This window comes from Phyllobates terribilis, unplaced genomic scaffold (assembly GCF_046119375.1).
Source record: "Phyllobates terribilis strain yellow unplaced genomic scaffold, ASM4611937v1 Scaffold_26__1_contigs__length_17865784, whole genome shotgun sequence".
Taxonomy (NCBI): Eukaryota; Metazoa; Chordata; class Amphibia; order Anura; family Dendrobatidae; genus Phyllobates; species Phyllobates terribilis.
The window spans coordinates 11,069,168-11,087,941 of NW_027362786.1; the positions used below are offsets into that span (position 1 = coordinate 11,069,168).

Sequence of the window (18,774 nt, forward strand, 5' to 3'; positions counted from 1 at the left end):
TCACCATTACATATAATGTTATACTCAATACTACCATATTATGGACTATATAGGCTCCATCGTCAAATAGACATAGAGAGCACAGGGAAAAAAGACAAAGTTATAACAAATTTATTACAGATAATCAATTAGGCACACAACAGGGGTAAGTGCAGATAATATGTGAAGCTAAAAAATGACCCTCCCCACATAGCGACCCCCAAAATAGATCCTACATTACACATAATAAAATCATTGATTTTAAATATATATAGAAACAGAGGAACCATCACCATGGAGTAATAACAGCAGATAGCATCTCCATATACAGTACAGACCAAAAGTTTGGACACACCTTCTCATTTAAAGATTTTTCTGTATTTTCATGACTATGAAAATTGTACATTCACACTGAAGGCATCAAAACTATGAGTTAACACATGTGGAATTATATACTTAACAAAAAAGTGTGAAACAACTGAAAATATGTCTTATATTCTAGGTTCTTCAAAGCAGCCACCTTTTGCTTTGATGACTGCTTTGCACACTCTTGGCATTCTCTTGATGAGCTTCAAGAGGTAGTCACCGGAAATGGTTTTCACTTCACAGGCGTGCCCTGTCAGGTTTAATAAGTGGGATTTCTTGCCTTATAAATGGGGTTGGGACCATCAGTTGTGTTGTGCAGAAGTTAGGTGGATACACAGCTGATAGTCCTACTGAATAGACTGTCAGAATTTGTATTATGGCAAGAAAAAAGCAGCTAAGTAAAGAAAAACAAGTGGCCATCATTACTTTAAGAAATGAAGGTCAGTCAGCGTGAAAAATTGGGCAAACTTTGAAAGTGTCCCCAAGTGCAGTTGCAAAAACCATCAAGCGCTACAAAGAAACTGGCTCACATGAGGACCGCCCCAGGAAAGGAAGACCAAGAGTCACCTAAAATATATAATAAATTGGGTACAGTAGTTCAATGTAGTTTGTGGGGAATATTTTTCATAAGAATTTGGGAAAGTTATGAAATGTCCTATAAATGTCTGTCCTATTCCTGATCTAAGGGTCTAGACTTTTAGCTGAGATGAATCTGTGCTACAGTAAATTTATCACTTAAACATGAGCCATGTATAAGGGAGTGAGTCGGAGTCGTGGAGTTGGAGGTTTGGCTTACCGACTCCACAGCCCTGTGCATGATTGCTGCAAAGTATGTTTTCCTCTTGACCCTCCCTTGTTTCCGAGAAAATATAATTTTAAATGACGTCCAGGAACCATAAGGAGAGAGATGTGATTAGTCTGATGTGATAAGGGACTCCCTCAGTCATCTGGAGTGGGGCGGAAAGAAGCCAGCTGAGTACATCATCAAATTAGCTGGGTCTCTCCCAATAGTCTCCGCCTGGTTTTTCAAACCTACCTGTCTGCAATCGCACAGCCAGGCTCTGATTCATCCTGCCCGTGGTTCGAGCAGCATGAATCGAATGACAGGCCCCCTTTACTATTGAAAAGCCTGCTCAGGATTCATTTGTGGTAACAAAGAATTGGCCATTCATTAGTTACATAAAATAGAACATAATTGGGGGAACACTATAACTTTCACCCTTGAAGCCAATTTTCTATATAACGGTATTACATCTTTTACAGGCAATTCACTAATTGTCTGAAAATCCTAATCACTGTAAAAGACCGAGGAGTGAGCTAGGTATGATGGTGAGCCTGGAGAACATTAAGAACAGGTAAACTCATTGCGTGTAATGCTGGGGCTGAGCTTGTGTACAGCTGTCGTGAAGTATTAGCTGGTAGTAGTGGTGTCCGTACAAAGTGAGTGTACATCCAGCAGAAATGCTGTCACTGTAATGCCCTGGATGTCTGGGCACATGGGCCTGTGTTTTTGGGTAGTCCTCACTGCATTGTATGCCTTGGCATATGTATCCTTGTTTGGACAACTCTCTCTGCAGCCAGTCTTTTGATGATCTTCATATTTTTCATACAAATTATCATGAATTAAATGTAGTCCACCATTAGCTCTAGTGTGTGCACTAGACAAGCGGGTGTTGTGTATCTAGAACAATTTTCCATTTTGTAATATTTAAAGGGGTCTTCCATTTTCAGGAAAGTTGTCCTTACACGCAATTTATTGTAATAAAAACGAACTGTATTATGCATCCTCGAAGGATCCAGTGCTGAGTGCTGCTTCTCCGGGTGTCTGTCATTGTCTGCAGTGCCGTCATCACGTCGGCAGCGCTGAAGCCAATCAGTGACCTCAGCGGCTTTGTCCTTGTAGACAGCATGAGCCGCTGACCTCACTGATTTCCTGCAGCATTGTCGTCGTGATGTCAGTGCTCCAAATAATAAAATAAGAGCCATGGTGAAGACTCAGCAGTAAGTAAAGCACAGTTTCTTTGTTTCACAACAAATTGCACCTTGGGACACAACTTTCCTGAAAAAAAACAGCCAGACAAATAATAATAAACTCTTTAATGTTTATTAAAGGGGTTGTCTCAAATTTGCAAGTTAATATTGCAAAGTGCTTGTAAAATCAGGGCAACTTTGCAATTTACTTATACTTTCCTCTTTGCTAAGAACAGATGGATTTTAGGCTTATCGCCTAGGTTATTGTCCACTTCTGCAGTGGCCGATTTCCTAGGCTGCACTGATGGCGGCTTTTCCAATGCGGAAAGTGTGTTTTTTGGGTGAGCTGCTCAGTCATGCCGCTGGAAAGAACCGTCAGTCTTCAGAAGAGCACTGCTCCCTAGGAAGCTAGGAGGCCGAGAGGTGGCGCACTCCTGAAGAAAGAGGATGATACAACCCCTTTAATCAGTACTTTTTATAGAGACCTTTTCCAGAACAAGATGACAACAGAGCTCTCCTGTGATATATGGATAAATTCTATTTTTTTTCAGTGACATGAATAATCGTAGCAAAGTACTCGCCCATCAGATTCACGTGTCATTAGGTGTGCCAGGTCACTTGCTTACACCAGAAACCAAGAACAAGCAAAACAAGCTACAGTTCTTCATTTCAAGTGCAAACAAAAGAGCCGAAACCATAACACTCCACATCCATGGACTTGATGATCTGGTAAGGGTCATCTGTTTGATATTGCCATACTGCACACAGAACTTATTATAGCTTCGATCCACTTTTTAAAAGGGCGTCCAAGATTTTTTTTTTTTAAAGAATGGCTTAAAATATCTCTCTATTCAGGTAAATATTAAGCTGCAAAATTCTGCCTAATTTATTTTGTTTAATTTTTTTTTTTTTTTTTTTTTTGTAGGAAGAAGTGACCACTATGGACTTTCAGGATAGGAAATACCTATGTTAAGAAACATTATTAAAGGTGAAAGGTGTCATCAGCTTTACATTTCAGACAGCAATCAGAAGGTGCACTGTGCGAGTGAAGCCAGACCTGGTCACAGAGGTAGGAGAAAATGAAAAAATATTTTAACTTGGGATTGCTGTTTTGTGGAGAAAAAAAATTACACTGCTGTCGCACCAATTTTCATAAAACAGAGTGTGGTGGGTTTTAGTGGGAGGGATTGATGTAAATTGTAGCGGAAATTTGAGTCAGTTCATAAATGTTGAAGTTTGTGTTGGCGCATCTGCAGCACAAGATGTGCCAAATTTATTATGAGGCATATACAATATTTTTCGGACTATAAGACGCACCCCAAATTTTGGGGTGGAATATAGAAAAAAATATATTTTTATAAGATGGGGGTCCGTTTTATAGTCTGAATAGGTACAGTATCTTATCTGGGGGGCAGTGGAGCGAAGGTCACAGGAGGCAGGGTCCTTCAGGAATCCGGTGCTCCAGCAGCGGGGAGTTGCGGTTGAGCTGGATTGCAGGGCCCTCTGTGGCGCCCCTGAGGGTTCAGTCGCCACAGAGTTACTGCGCCTCACCCAGAGGTGTGGTATCTCCTTCTCTCAGGTAAGGATGGAGTACTGCCCGGGACCCCAACACCTGCACTCAACACCACACTACTCCAGGCCGGCTGGAAGGGCCTTATGCACTTGTTTTGCTTCCCCGTCCCTGGCTGGAGAAGGGAGAACCAAAGAGAGGGGGAACCATGTAGTGGATGTGGGTGGAGGACGTAGTTCAGGGGAGCACTTTAGGAAGATATAAAAAGGGAAGCCATCTTAGAAACAGCATTCAGTTCAGTCGGAGAGGAAGCAAGAAAGAGGAGGGGAGCAGAGTCTCTTCAGGAGCTCTGCTCCATAGTGGGGTCTAGTAAGGAAGGCCCAGGAGGGGAGCAGAGGAGTAAGGCTCCAGTAAGGAAAGGGATTCCAGGGGTATGGAAGGAGCAGGAGGCCACCCGTACACCCGAATCTGCCAGGTGTCAGAGGAATCAGGCCGCAAGAAGGGAACCGGTCCCTGGACTGGCCGAGTACTCCACGTCTCAGCCAGAAAACCGGAGGCTTCTGCACTTCCAAGGTGCAGTTGCCATACTCTCATCTAAGCCACCGAAAAGGGCACCAAGTAGGTCCGGGATCTCAGAGTACCCGTTCGGGACTTTGTTTGCGAGGCGCAGGGCAGGAGGGAGAAGACAAAGCGCGGGAAGTCGGTCAAGAAAGGAACATACAAAAATGGGGTCCCGTTAAGCGCTTCTCATATACTAGAGAGAGTGCTGAACCCCTGTCTGGCAAACGCAGTGCGACGCGGGAGGCTGACACCCGTACAGTGTACCTGAGGAACCTAAAAAGAACTGTGAGTAAACTCGGATGACTGCACTCCACTGCCTTTGTCAGTTATTTTCGCTGCGCCATCTCTCCTGCACTACAACCCCCAGCATTACCATCAACCCTGCACTGCCCTGCAGCAGAAGAGTTGGCTGGGGCCCGGTGGCTGGCTGGGGCCCGGTCCATGGCTGGGGCCCGATCCATGTCTGGGGCCCGGTCCATAGCTGGGGGCCTGGCTGAGGCCCGGTCCATGGCTGGGGGCCTGGCTGAGACCCGGTCCATGGCTGGGGGCCTGGCTGAGGCCCGGGGCTTGGCGATCGGGCGTGGCTGCGCGCCACTGAGGCCTGCCTGGGGACCGGTGGTGGTGGCAGCGGCAGCAAAGGAGGAGGAGGTGAGATGCTGCGAGTTTCTGTCTGGGAGAAGGTGCGGGATGAACTGGATGCAGGCAGTGTCTAGCTGCGGGCTTGGGCAGGTGAGCGGCGCAGGTTTCCGGTGTGTGCGGCCATCTTCCTGAAGCTGCTATCTACATGAAAATGGCTGCCCGAGCTTCAAGTCAGCGCATGCGCCGGCTAGGGCGGCCATTTTCCTGCGGATCACAGCTTCAGGAAGATGACCGTGCACACTGGAAACCTGTGCCGCTCACTGGCCCAAAGCCAGACACTTCCCGTATCCAGTCCAAACCGCGTCTGCCCCCAGCCAGACACCCGCAGCATCTCACCTCCTTTGCTGCCACCACCACCACCGGGTTCTTGAAGGAGGGAGGCCCCGCTATCTCGCTCCACCACCACCGCAGGTAAGCAGCGTTTGGAACATAAGTCGCACCCCCCATTTTCCTCCCAAATTTGGGGGGGAAAAGTGCGTCTTATGGTCTGAAAAATACGGTACATCTGAGTAAGCTTGATGCTTGTTAATCCAGTAAGCAAGCTTCTGTTTAAAGGGGTTCTCCTCCAAGAACGTAATAAAATGGCCCCGTCACATAATTTAAATGCAACCCTTTCTACTCGTCAGGACTGGCTGCACTCTGAAAAAAACACTGCTTCTGAGACCTGTGTGTCAACTGTCAGAAGCTGTATCGTACGCACACATACTTACATGATCTGAGGGGAAGCCTGTGACTGAAGAAGAAAATCTTCTCTTCAGCTGACTGGGCACAGATGACTGAGACTGCATACGAATATCCTTTGTATTCAGTCAGCCAAGAAGATTTCTTTTTTCTTTCTATTCTCTTCTCTCGATTTCTTCGCTCTTCCTGACATGTGACTAGGACATGCTGTGTTTGAATTGTTATTGCGATTTCATTACATTCCTGGAGCACCCCTTTAACAACCTAGTCTATGAAACTTCACTCAACTTTTTTTTTTTTTTTCTCCTCGCCAAAATTGGAAAAAAGAATAACCTGTCAAAACAGGATGCCTATCCTTTCGCTGTACCTTTTATTGTGAAAAGTAAATGATCCATCTGGAGCTTGCTCTTGTAGCCTTTATCATGTGTCCTGTTTCATCTGGTTTTAAAAGTAAATCTGACAAAAAGTACTTTTTAAAAGGGTGCAAGAAATGAACTGGATTTTCCTAGAAAGGGTTCACAGATAGAATAGTGTTAGTTACGGAAGCTGTCTTGTCCAGTGTTGCTATTAACCTGCAGCTATAGGGTTAATCTTCAGGTTAATATTGTTATGAAGGTTCCCTGCCATAGTGCTGAAAGTGCTTGCCTAGGAGAAAATGTAACTTTATTTCTCCCAGGAGCCTGGGACTTTCAGTCATGCAGGTGTATTAGTAGAAATGAGTCACTGCTCACAGCACTGAGCGGAGCGGCTGTGTCCAGGCCCCGGCACTGACTGACAACTAGCTTTGCACTGATGCATTGCTGAATACGGGGATATGCCATCTCTCTTAATGCTGTGAGTAGTGACTGTAATTGTTCCAGTAACGCCTGTGACGCGCCCCCTGGGCCGTGTGTGGAGGAATACCCGGAGCCGGGTCTCTGTGTGATGCTAGGGGTTGTAGTCTCCGTGGCGGAGACCCGGTCCCGTGGCTCAGGGTAGTCAAACCAGTGGCGGATCTGTTTACTTGGTTTTGTAATGTTTAAATGTCCGACTACGCCACCCGTGGATTGCGGTCACTGAAAACCGCCGCTGCGGGGCAGACCGCTGAGGCTGATGTTGTGTGCGCAGCAGAGGGTAGTATAACTCCCCACGGGAGGAGTATAGCCTCAGGGCAGCGTGTGTAGATGGTGAGGGTTGTGGTACATGGGCGCAGCAGAAATGACTCCGTGCAGTACAGTTCAGGGTCTTTACTGTTGGTAAGGAAGGAGGCCCTGCCGGGAGTACTGGCTAACATTAGAGGCCTGGTCAGTCTGTGAGCAAACAAGAGTCCCCCTGGCCAGGTGGAGGTGTAGGCCTTCCCGTCTGACTGCACTCTTCCTGGCTACCCTGCTGTAGTCGTGTAGTAGCCCACGTCCCTGAGTGTACCGTGTGGTGCTCACCCGTAGGGCTGGTGACTTGGGTCTTTGGTGCCTTCCGCTCCTCGATGGCGGTGCCGGTCCCTTGCGCGTGACTTAGCCTCCGGGCTTTCTATGGCCAGAGGACCTGAAATCCCCTGCCAGGTGGTTTCTGCTGCTGGGTGTAGAATCCCCACAGCCTCGGACTCCGGTGTCCGGTTCTCTGCGTCTTCTGCCAGGACGAGCTCCGCGTCTCCAGTCCCTGGTCTTCAGCTACTGGCTCCTACTGAGGTCTTTGCTGCTGCTCTGTCCCTCTCTCTGGACTAGACTAGACTAACCCCGCCCTAGCTCCAGTTTATAAAGGGCAGGTTCCTTCCCTCCCTGGACTGGGGCAGGAGGTGTGGCATGCAATAATGCTCCTGACCAGGAAAACCCATGCTCGCTCTCAGACATGGTATTTCTACCACTGTGGCAACCAGACCCCTGGGGTACCACATTCCCCCCTAGTAAATTTTAGTACTCCGAGACTAAACACATTTATAACAACATATATAAGCAATAACACAACAACATATGTACAAGGAGTTCAGTTTTTATAGGTCACGGCGCTTCCGTAACCAGGTGTCCATGTCACCAAAGATGCATTTTGAGGGACCCGTCCCAAACCCTCCACGTAGGCCCTGGGGTGGCTACAGGGCATAGATGATCCGGCGTTGGACCACGTCTTCAGCCACCTCCACGGGTTTTTGTTCTGTGGTCTGGCACAAAGGGGGCACTTAACAGGTGCAACTATTTACAAGGTACAGATTCGGTTATTCATTGTCTATAACCTGTCAGTCCATAAACCCTGTCAGGTAACTAGAGAAACATAATTAGTATTCGGGTAACAAACATAAAACATTTTAACATTTGCAAAATACAGGTATTTATCATTTCTTTTTCTAGATTCTCCAGCAAGCGGGCCTCTGACCTCTAGTGCTCCTGGTTGACCTACGTAACACACTATCTGGTGGTGTTCTTTCTGGGTCCCCTATTTCCACCCCTTGTGTAGTGGGCTCGCTAGTGTCTGCACTACAGGTGTTTGGGGATGTTACGGGTAGGCTGGGCAGCTTTCTGCATACTCTTTGGCATACCACAGGCACGGCAGGCTCACTACTAGCAGAGGGTTGATTCTCCTGGGCTGCTGGTATGGAATCTTCTGCCTCCGGGGCCGGTTGCTCTCCCAACACTACTTGCTCTTCTGTAGGCCCTTGAGGGGCTGGCTGGAGAAAGGTAAGGACGGGTACCACAATAGCGTTGTTAATCTGTGTCCAGGACCGGGGAAATTCTCCGAGTACTGTACTGACCATTTCTTCCCTTTCCTCTGCGGGTTGAGGGCTATCTTGGTCTTCATAAGTGCTTTGCAGCTGCTCGGGACACTTCTTCAGGTGGTCTCTGGAGACAGTGGCTGTGGTCTCTCCTCCATCCTTACTGGTAATGCACACTTTCGGATTTTCATGACTTGAGGGCAGTACTGTGTACAGGTCTTTCTCCCACTGGTCATCCAACTTATGGAGCCGCTTTTTCCTCTTCAAGACCTGCTCTCCAGGCACCAGGGGAGCAGCGGGAGGATGCTGGTTGTAAGTCCTGTCTTGCCTTTCTCTTGCTTGAGACAGACTTCTCTCAACACTCTCCTGCACTTTCCGGTACTGCTGCTGCCGTTCTGTATCCCAGTCTGCCTCTGGCGAGGTGTCCTCAGGTGTCAGGACTCCCATATCCAGGTCAATAGACAGCTTACCAGGTCTTGCTCTCATTAGGTAAGCCGGGGTGCAGTTGGTGGAATTTACTGGGATGTGGTTATACAAGTCCACCAGATCAGGCAGTTTTTCAGGCCACAGACTGCGTTCTTCCAGGGGCAACGTTTTCAGCAAGTCTATCACCACCTGGTTCATCTTCTCACACAATCCATTGGTTTGGGGGTAATAGGGCATTGTCCTTATCTTCTTGCAGCCATAGAGGTTGCAGAACTCCTGGAAGACCTCCGCTTCGAAGGCTGGACCTTGGTCAGTCAACACTTGCTCCGGATACCCGTGTGGACGGCAGAAGTGCTGCTGGAAGGCTCTGGCTGCTGTTTGAGCTGTTAAGTCCTTGACAGGGACCACCACCAGGAACCGGGAGTAGTGGTCTACGATGGTGAGGGTGTAGACGTACCCGGACCTACTTGGAGCCAGCTTCACATGGACCAGGGCTAACAGTTCTAGTGGCTGCTTGGTAATGATGGACTGCAGGGGAGTCTTCTGGCTGGCATGGTCCTTTCTTCTCAGGTTGCACGGGCCGCAGTCTCTGCACAATCTATCTTGCCCCTCTCATGCCTACCCAGAAGAACCGTTCACGCAACAGGAACTCCAACTTCTTCCATCCAAAGTGCCCTGCTCCGTCGTGGTATGCCTCCAGGACCATAGCCGCGTCTCGTCTCCGGACCACTACCTGCCAGGTCAGCTCATGTGTCCGGGAGTTGACAATCCTCCGGCACAGCTTCCCCTTGTAGAGAAACAGTTTACTCTTCTCCTTCCACAGCTGTTTGGTTTCTTCCGGAGCGTCTGGGTCAAGGCGGGCACCAGCCTGTGTCAGCATCTCTTTTACCAGGTGGACGGCTGGGTCACTGTCTTGCGTCTCCTCCCAGCTGTAGTGGGGTAAGGGATTGAACGTGGCAGAGTGCCTGTCCCTTACACGGTGGGAATACTGGGTAATCCCACGACGGTGGAACGCAGGGAGTTCAATCTCTTCCAGTTCTTCTGGATCTTCCACCCGTCCGGCAATTTCAGCATCCTGGACAGGGCGTCTGCGTTCGCATTTGTGCGTCCCGCCCGGTATTTGATGGTGAACTCATAGTTGGGTAGGCGGGCCACCCATCTCTGCTCCAGGGCACCAAGTTTTGCAGTGTCCAGGTGTGTCAACGGGTTGTTGTCCATGTACACGGTGAACTTGGAAGAGGCAAGGTAATGTTTAAAGCGCTCTGTCACTGCCCATACCACCGCGAGGAACTCTAGCTTGAAGGAGCTGTAATTTTCAGGATTCCTTTCTGCTGGCATAAGCCATTAGCCGTTCTCTGCCCTGTTGCATCTGGGATAGTACGGCTCCCAGCCCCACGTTACTGGCGTCTGTGTGGAGGATGAAAGACTGGCCGTAATCAGGGTAAGCCAGGACCTTATCCTCCGTGAGGGCCATCTTCAGCTGGCGGAAAGACTCCTCTTCCCGCTTGTCCCACCTGAAGGGCGGCTTCTGATTCTTGGTCTTTGACTGACTCAACAGGAGATCTTGCATAGGGGCTGCCATCTTGGTGAACCCGGAGATGAATCTTTGGTAGTAGCCTACCAACCCGAGGAACTGCCGCACTTCCTTTATGCTGGAGGGTTTTGGCCAGTCCTTAATCACTGTGATCTTATCAGGGTCTGGAGCTACTACGTCAGCACTCACCACATGTCCCAGGTACTGTACCTTTGGTTTCAGTAGATGACACTTGGAGGGTTTCACCTTTAGGCCGTAGCCTGCCAGGGCGTCAAACACCTCTGCCAGGTGTTTCAGATGGTCCTCATATGTTTTGGAATACACGATGACATCGTCTAGGTAGAGCAGGACCGTCTCAAAATTCCTGTGCCCTAGGCAGCACTCCATCAGCCGCTGGAAGGCTCCTGGTGCGCTGCAGAGCCCGAACGGCATACAGTTGAATTCGCTGAGACCCATCGGGGTGGTGAACGCGGTCTTCTCCTTGTCAGCCTCTGCTACAGGAACCTGCCAGTACACGCTAGTAAGATCCAAAGTGGAGAAGAAGTTAGCAGACTTTAATGCAGCTAAAGATTCCTCTATCCTAGGTAACGGGTACGCATCTTTGTGTGTGATACGGTTGACCTTTCTGTAATCGACAAACATTCTCATAGTGCCATCTTTCTTTTTCACAAGAACTAGTGGAGCTGCCCAGGGGCTACAGCTGTCCCTGATTAACCCAGCCTCCTTCATTTCTCGCAACATTCCCTTGGCATTCTGATAGTGTGCAGGGGGTACAGATCGGTACCTTTCCTTTATGGGTGGATGGTCTCCCGTGGGGATGTGATGTTCTACCCCCTTTACTTGCCCAAAGTCTAGCGAGTGTTTGCTAAAGACCCTTTCGTACTCCTGCACCACCCGGTAGACTCCCTGTTTTTGGTGTGAGGGAGTGGAGTTGGTGCCCACATGCAGCTTCTGACACCAGTCCTCCATTTGTTTCTTGGAGCCGTTACCCTCCTCTGGTTGAGATGGAGGCAAGGGTTCCACGGCCGTTTTGGTTAACAGTGAACAATTTGGCTAGTGTGGCATACCGGGGCAAGTATACTTCTCTTTCCCCAATGTTTAGGATGCGGACGGGTACCCCCCCATGGGGTACATCGACCACCCCCCGTGCTGTCAAAATGGTGGGCCTACTGTCTGAGTAGACAGGTTCTACCATGGCTTGGTAGTCCCGTTCTCTTAACCCGATTGCAGTCCGGCACCAGATCACCATCTCACTCTTTGGGGGCATGGCGATAGGGAACGGGTCGCTCATCCTAACACTACCAATCTCACCACCAGACAGTTCTACCTGTTGCCTTTTCATCAGGGCTCTGATCTCTTTTTGTAAGACACGCTGCTGGCTGGAGCTGGCGTTCATCGCAACCTGCTGTAATATGACAGTTATCTCTACAAGACAATTTTCAATAACATTAGTACCCAAGGTTATCTTAGGGTGGCTTTCACGACGGTCAATGTCCACAATAATCAGTCCTTGCGCTGGCAGTCCAACTTTACCAATTTTTATGGTCACCTCCTTGAATCCCACCTACGATACGGGCTGACCATTGCTGGCGATGATGCTCAAATCGTCATCTGGGTAGCGGGTAATATCCGAGTCATTCCAGTACCGCTTAAAGAGCACATAGGGGATGGTGGTTACTTGTGACCCGGTGTCCAGTAGTGCACTCATAGGGATGCCATCCAGCACCACGGGTAAAATCGGTCGTCCCCCTACGTACTTATCACGCCAGCTCGATGGGCCTGAAGATCTTATGCCTGGGGGTCGGCCCTCTGCCCCATGTTGGCCCGTTTAAATGACAGTACCTTGCCATATGTCCTGGTTGGTTGCAGCGGCGGCAGATGGGTTGTCCGTCCTGGTCGTAGCGGTTGCTTGGCCTTCCTCTGGATGATGGGATCCTCCTCCATCGACTCCAAGGGACGTCCTCCGGACTGGAAGCCGGCTGGATCTTTCCTGGGGAAGACACCTGTAAAGACTGCACAGTTCTGGTTAGCGCGGCAACGCTTTTGGTCAGTTCTTGGACCTGATGGTGCAGGTCTGCAGCCGGGGTTTTGTCCAAAGCCTGTGCATCAGCTCCCACAGGCTCTGCAGACAAGGGCGCCGCCTCCTGGTGGTAGGTGATAGCAGGGCGCCTGTGGGTTACAGAGCCACCTGGTGCCGGTTCTCGGAGCACCCAGATGGCCCTGTCTTTAAACTGCGCAAAGTCTAAATCAGGGTTCTGGAGGGAAATAAGACGCAACTGGGTTCGGTGGGCGCTGGACAGTAGACCCTCAATGAACTGTTCAGTCAACAGCTTATCCTCATTCTGCACACTGTCAGGGTCTGCCTGCTTAATGGCTCTCAGGGCCTCCTGCAAATTGAAAGCATAGTCCCGCATACTGTCTTGTGCCCGCTGCTTGCATCCATAAAATTTTAACTTGATCTCTGCTGAGGTGCGGGTATCAAAAGTGTCCTTTAGACGGGCCAGTATTTCCTTTACAGTCCCCTTTCCCCTGGCTGACCAGGACTTTACTTCTCTTTGGGCTGCCCCGATTAACTGACCTGTCAGGATGCTCACTTTTTGTTCCTCGGACAGGGGGTATACTTTGAATAGGCTATACAGTCTTTCTTTAAAGTCACTCAGGGTATGCGACTCCCCTGAGTACTGGGGTAACCATGCCGCTCCTGGGATATACGGCATCGTGAAAGGCATCACTGCGGCAGCAGCCGCGCTGGCGGTGGGAGCTCCCTCCATTCCTGGTGTCTTCCTCCCCCCTAGTTAACCGTGGCCTACCTTTCGTTGCTTTTTCTCTGTAGGCCGCGGCTCCGCAGTCGATCGTCGGGGGTCGAGGACCTTGCGTCGCGCGCTGGTGACGTCGGCGTCCGCGGGGCTCCTTCCAGGACCTTGCACAGCGTCAGTGCGTAAGGTGGGGCTTCAGCTCTCGCGCGCTTTTGGTGTCCACACCCCACTTCTTCCAGCGCGGCGTCCCGGAAATGGCGCCCAATGGCGGGAAAATGGCTGCGGATGGTGGGAAAATGGTTGCGGATGGCGGGAAACTTCACCACGGTAAGTATCACAGTCTTTCTTCAGGCACGCAGTACCCGGTGGTTGCGGGCACAAAATCCTGCTGACTACGCCAAAGTTGACGCGCCCCCTGGGCCGTGTGTGGGGGAATACCCGGAGCCGGGTCTCTGTGTGATGCTAGGGGTTGTAGTCTCCGTGGCGGCGACCCGGTCCCGTGGCTCAGGGTGGTCAAACCAGTGGCGGATCTGTTAACTTGGTTTTGTAATGTTTAAATGTCCGACTACGCCACCCATGGATTGCGGTCACTGAAAACCGACGCTGCGGGGCAGACAGCTGAGGCTGATGTTGTGTGCGCAGCAAAGGGTAGTATAACTCCCCACGGGAGGAGTATAGCCTCAGGGCAGCGTGTGTAAATGGTGAGGGTTGTGGTACATGGGCGCAGCAGAAATGACTCAGAGTCCGTGCAGTGCAGTTCAGGGTCTTTACTGTTGGTAAGGAAGAAGGCCCTGCCGGGAGTACTGGCTAACATTAGAGGCCTGGTCACTCTGTGAGCGAACAAGAGTCCCCCTGGCCAGGTGGAGGTGTAGGCCTTCCCATCTGACTGCACTCTTCCTGGCTACCCTGCTGTAGTCGTGTAGCAGCCCACGTCCCTGAGTGTACCGTGTGGTGCTCACCCATATGGCTGGTGACTTGGGGCCTTTGTTGACTTCCGCTCCTCGATGGCGGTGCCTGTCCCTTGCGTGTGACTTAGCGTCTGGCCTTTCTATGGCCAGAGGACCTGAAATCCCCTGCCAGGTGGTTTCTGCTGCTGGGTGTAGAATCCCCACAGCCTCTTACTCCGGTGTCCGGTTCTCTGCGTCTTCTGCCAGGACGAGCTCCGCGTCTCCAGTCCCTGGTCTTCAGCTCCTGGCTCCTACAGAGCTCCTTGCTGCTGCTCTGTCCCTCTCTCTGGACTAGACTAGACTAACCCCGCCCCAGCTCCAGTTTATAAAGGGCAGGTTCCTCCCCTCCCTGGACTGGGGCAGGAGGTGTGGCATGCAATAATGTTCCTGACCAGGAAAACCCATGCTCGCTCTCAGACAAGGTATTTCTACCACTGCGGCAACCAGACCCCTGGGGTGCCACACCTGCATGACTGAAAGTCGCCAGTATCGGGGAGAAATAAAGTTCATATTCTCCTGGGAGACTCGCCGCCGCTGGGCACCTGCTAACCTGCAGGTTAATAGCATTATTCGACCTGACAGACAAAGAAAACCTGATCTTCCAATAGGTTTTTTTTTTTCTATCTAGATCTATTTTTTATTAAATTAACACTTCTAGAAATATGTATTAATAACTATGTAGAGAAAGAAAGTGGGGTTTAGGGGTGCTGGTGGATATAGTCAGTATTACTTGCAGCAAGAAGTGAGGGGCACCTTATACCCCATAGGTAATGGATCATTGGTCCTCCCTGCTCTCCGTCTTCAACTTCGGTCACGTGACCAACTAAGACCTGACGCTACACAGGTCCTTATACACAGACGCCGCTCTACTTCCGGACGCTGCACGCTGATGCCGGAGTCTCCGGCCTGGACTCCGACATCCACCAGCTCCTGCCTTGCTCTGCCAGCAGTACACCTCTGCACTGCATCAGGAGGAAAGCCGCAACACCACGGATCAATAACTACTTAAGGTACCACACTGCCTCACCAATGTTTTCAAGACAGCTGCCTATATAGGAACTTCCGCCTATGGTACACACTATAGAGCCAAAAGGCTCTCTGGACACTACAGGGAATTCTTATGCCTAATTCTAAAACTGAATAGCCAACCAACGTTTGTACCTCAGACTAACAGGAACAGGAATCCTGCAGCCAAAATATACCGGCCAACCAGCCCCCCTAGTATAATTAAATTTACCACCTAAACCAGCCAGTGGTAATTTTATTCTATATTTTCTAAACTATATAACATCAGTACGAGGGATAAATATACCCTTACTAATTAACTCACTTCAAGTCCCTACAGGTTAACACAGTGAAATTGTGGACTAAACTGTGACCGAAGTAGTCATACTTACCATAGAACAAGCCGTTGGGTAGAACTGAACCAAATAGAGTTCACCTAATCAATCATCATTTCCTTACTGGTAACGTATTTTACCCTATCGCAATTTGTGTATTATATGTTTTGTCAGGTACATGTCTATTTGTCCAGATCATACCTAATGTTACCATTTAGTCCCCACAGTAAACTACCTCTCTAGCCATACAAACACAAGTGGCTCCCCGGAACACCAGGATCAATAATCAAAACCCACTCTTCAGCCAACTAAAACAGGTAATTATCTAGATTTACTGTGTGGCACCCTGCTGCGCATTGGTGCCACAGAACCCAGAAGGGTGCATGGATGGACTTCTCCACAAGAGGCCTTCACACATTCACACATCTCCACCCTACCACCTCACACCAGCAGAGGGAGCCCGTTAGGGATATATATATAGGGAGGGTGGAGCCAGGCAGCTCAGTTTGTGTTTTATTCTGAAGTGAGTTCAGACAGGTCCTACTCAGACACAGAGAGGGACAGAGCTCAGAGTTGAGCTGAGAGCGTGCTGACGCTCAGAGAGCAGCGAAGAGGCAGCACGCTGGCTGCTGTGCTTAGGCAAGCCAAGGCCTACAGCACGTGTGAAGGCCTAGTGAGGGCCCTGAGTGGCCGAAGGCGAGAGGAGAAGGAAGAAGTAGTGAGGGGGCAGAGGAGCATACCAGGCTCACCCCGATATATATACCGGACACCGTCTCCGCGCCTACAGGGACCCTTTACACCCAGTAGGAACCACCGGAACCCCTGGAGGACTACAGTTCCCAGGTTCACCAAACGCTGATTACAGTACCAGGGCTAGGAGTCACGGAGGCCCCAGCATCCAAGGAGAGTGATCTCCAAGAGAAGGCCCTACCACCAGGTCAGCAGGTGCAAAGAGAGACAGTAACCAAGCTAGGCCTAGCTCCAGGCAGGTCAGAAGCTTAGCGAGTAAAGCCACGGATCAGGAGGCCCTATACCCGCTCACTGGGGAAAGTCCAAAAGTGCGCCCTTCGCCCGGAGTACCCTGGACCGTGCCTGCACCATCACCAGTAAAGGTACTGAAGCTTACCCCCGTGTGAGTGTCCGTCTTTCCTCCGGGACCGTCCTGCCGTCTGTCCCCTGCACCACCATCCATTACACCCAACGCTGCCCTGGAGCTATCTCTACTTGTGGAGAGCCACACCATCCCTGCTGCCATCACACCAGCTCCAGAGGACTGCTCCGCAGTGGCAGCACCCCTTAGCTGCATTCCACAGGTGGCATCACGAACACTTTCCCAAATGCCCTATAAACTATTCCCCCTTTTACTGACCGCCCTGGGTCACGGACCGGGCAAGCTACCGTGATATTCCCCCAGCAACCAGAGGCCCGGCTGCCGAGTACCCCACGGCCCAGGGGGCGCGTCAATTGTACTAAGATAAAAGAGGGGCCAAACAACGTCCCTTAATCCAGTTGTTTTTTCCCTTTCAGCTGGTCGCCCTGTATACAGCTGACCAGAGACGCCTACCTACTCTCAAATAGAACATACACACCACCTAATTGTGCTCCAGGTATATACGGTCCACTTCCTAAAAAGGTAACCTGATAACTTATCTGAAGCAGCATATTATAGCAATTGTATATACCCTTCACAAGTATCCACACGCCTTGGATCACTCAGAAAGACCCACTAAAGTGAACCTCAACCCTCAATACAGTGGTACCTCATATTCTCAACAGCAAAAAAATCCCCAGCCAAGATTCCCCTTCCCTCCCCTCTGCCCATGCAATTTATCATCCCTATCTATGAATTTTAATTATTGCTTTCTATGAATTTTTACTTTTAAATTTAATAAACCGCTTTTATCAACCAATCCTCTTGTATCTTTCCTGAACTCAGTACACTAGCGCAGTAGTCCTTTAGCAAATGTATGAATAACTGGCTTGCGCACACTTGACTCTGCCCACTTACCAAGAGTCATACACCATGTACAGTAGTCGGATTAATAGAAATATAGCACAATGCAGAGTTATGGGACTTGTTTTATGCAGCATGGAGATATGTCAGAAGAGCGGACAGCTAGCTGTAAACGACATGATACTGTCTTGTCGAATTCAGATTCTCATTGTTCTGCCATGTGGAAATAATGGTAACCTTCAAAAAGCAGGTGCGTTATGAATACAAAACACTTAAAGCAAACCTGTAATAAAAAGAAAATGCAATGCGATCTGAGCGTACCAGGTTATAGAGAAGGAGGAGGTGAGCAGAATGATATGTGATTTTGTGAGAAAAGATTCAGTATAACCTGTGATTTATTCATTTATTTATAGCTCTGCTCTCTCTGGGACTTCCGGTCCAGTGGGCGGTCCTATCAGTGACTGACAGTTATTTCTCTATGCACACTTATACACAGATAGCTGTCAGTTATTGATAGCCCCGCCCACTGGACCAAACATGCCAGAAAGAGCAGAGTATTAAATGATGAAAACACAGGTTATACCTTATCTTTTCTCACAGCACTATACATCAATCTGCTGAGCTCCTCCTGCTTTATAACATGATGCCTGCAGATTATACTGCTTTTTCAGGTGACAGGTTTACTTTAAGGTATGTGCACACAGAGTTTCATTTGTATAGTAAAACAACTTGTTGTTCATATGTTCAGTCTTTTGAACACGTTTTTCCTCTTCAGGTTTTAAAAAACACCTGGTGGGAAACAAAGTGCATCTCACTTCTTTGTAAGCGTTTCCTGATGGAAATCACTCCAAACTAAGCGCTATCCAATCAAAAGACTGCAAAACTTAGGAAAATACCTCTGCCGAAATGATTCAAAGCTGCTACAAGAAAATAATCTACGCGTTGTTTGGCGAGTGTTTCAACACGTTACAGATACTCCATGTGCACATAGCCTTACTCTACCAATTGATCAGTTTAATTACAGAAATTAACATTGTGTTATTTGTGCACATTTTAGCAAGCAAGAAAAGGAAGCTCTGACAAGAGGCACAGTCGATCTGCTAGCTAGTTCTATGCATTCAGCATTGAAATTGCAAAACAAAGATGGAAAAGTCATGGAATTATGACAATCACAGGATGGATAGATATGTTACTAGCACATGTTGACAAAATGGAAGCAAATTTTTCAAAACCGCTCGATTTATTCAGCATGGAGTATGAGTGCCACATGCAGAAATACAATTACACACCTCAGCTGCTATCAGGGTAGTTATTAATGGTTGTCTAAGAAATGTTCTGTTACGCTGAATACACTTAGGCACTCAAATCATCAAGATCCGCTGCTGGCAGCTCCCTTTGTAATAGACAATGACATCCCAGATGTGATCGAT

The 18,774-nt window shown here is 49.2% G+C and overlaps 1 pseudogene; it reads left to right on the plus strand.

Moving 5' to 3' along the window:
- Nucleotides 1-18,774, plus strand: part of LOC141176478 (uncharacterized) — a 37,677-nt pseudogene that overhangs the window by 9,799 nt on the left and 9,104 nt on the right.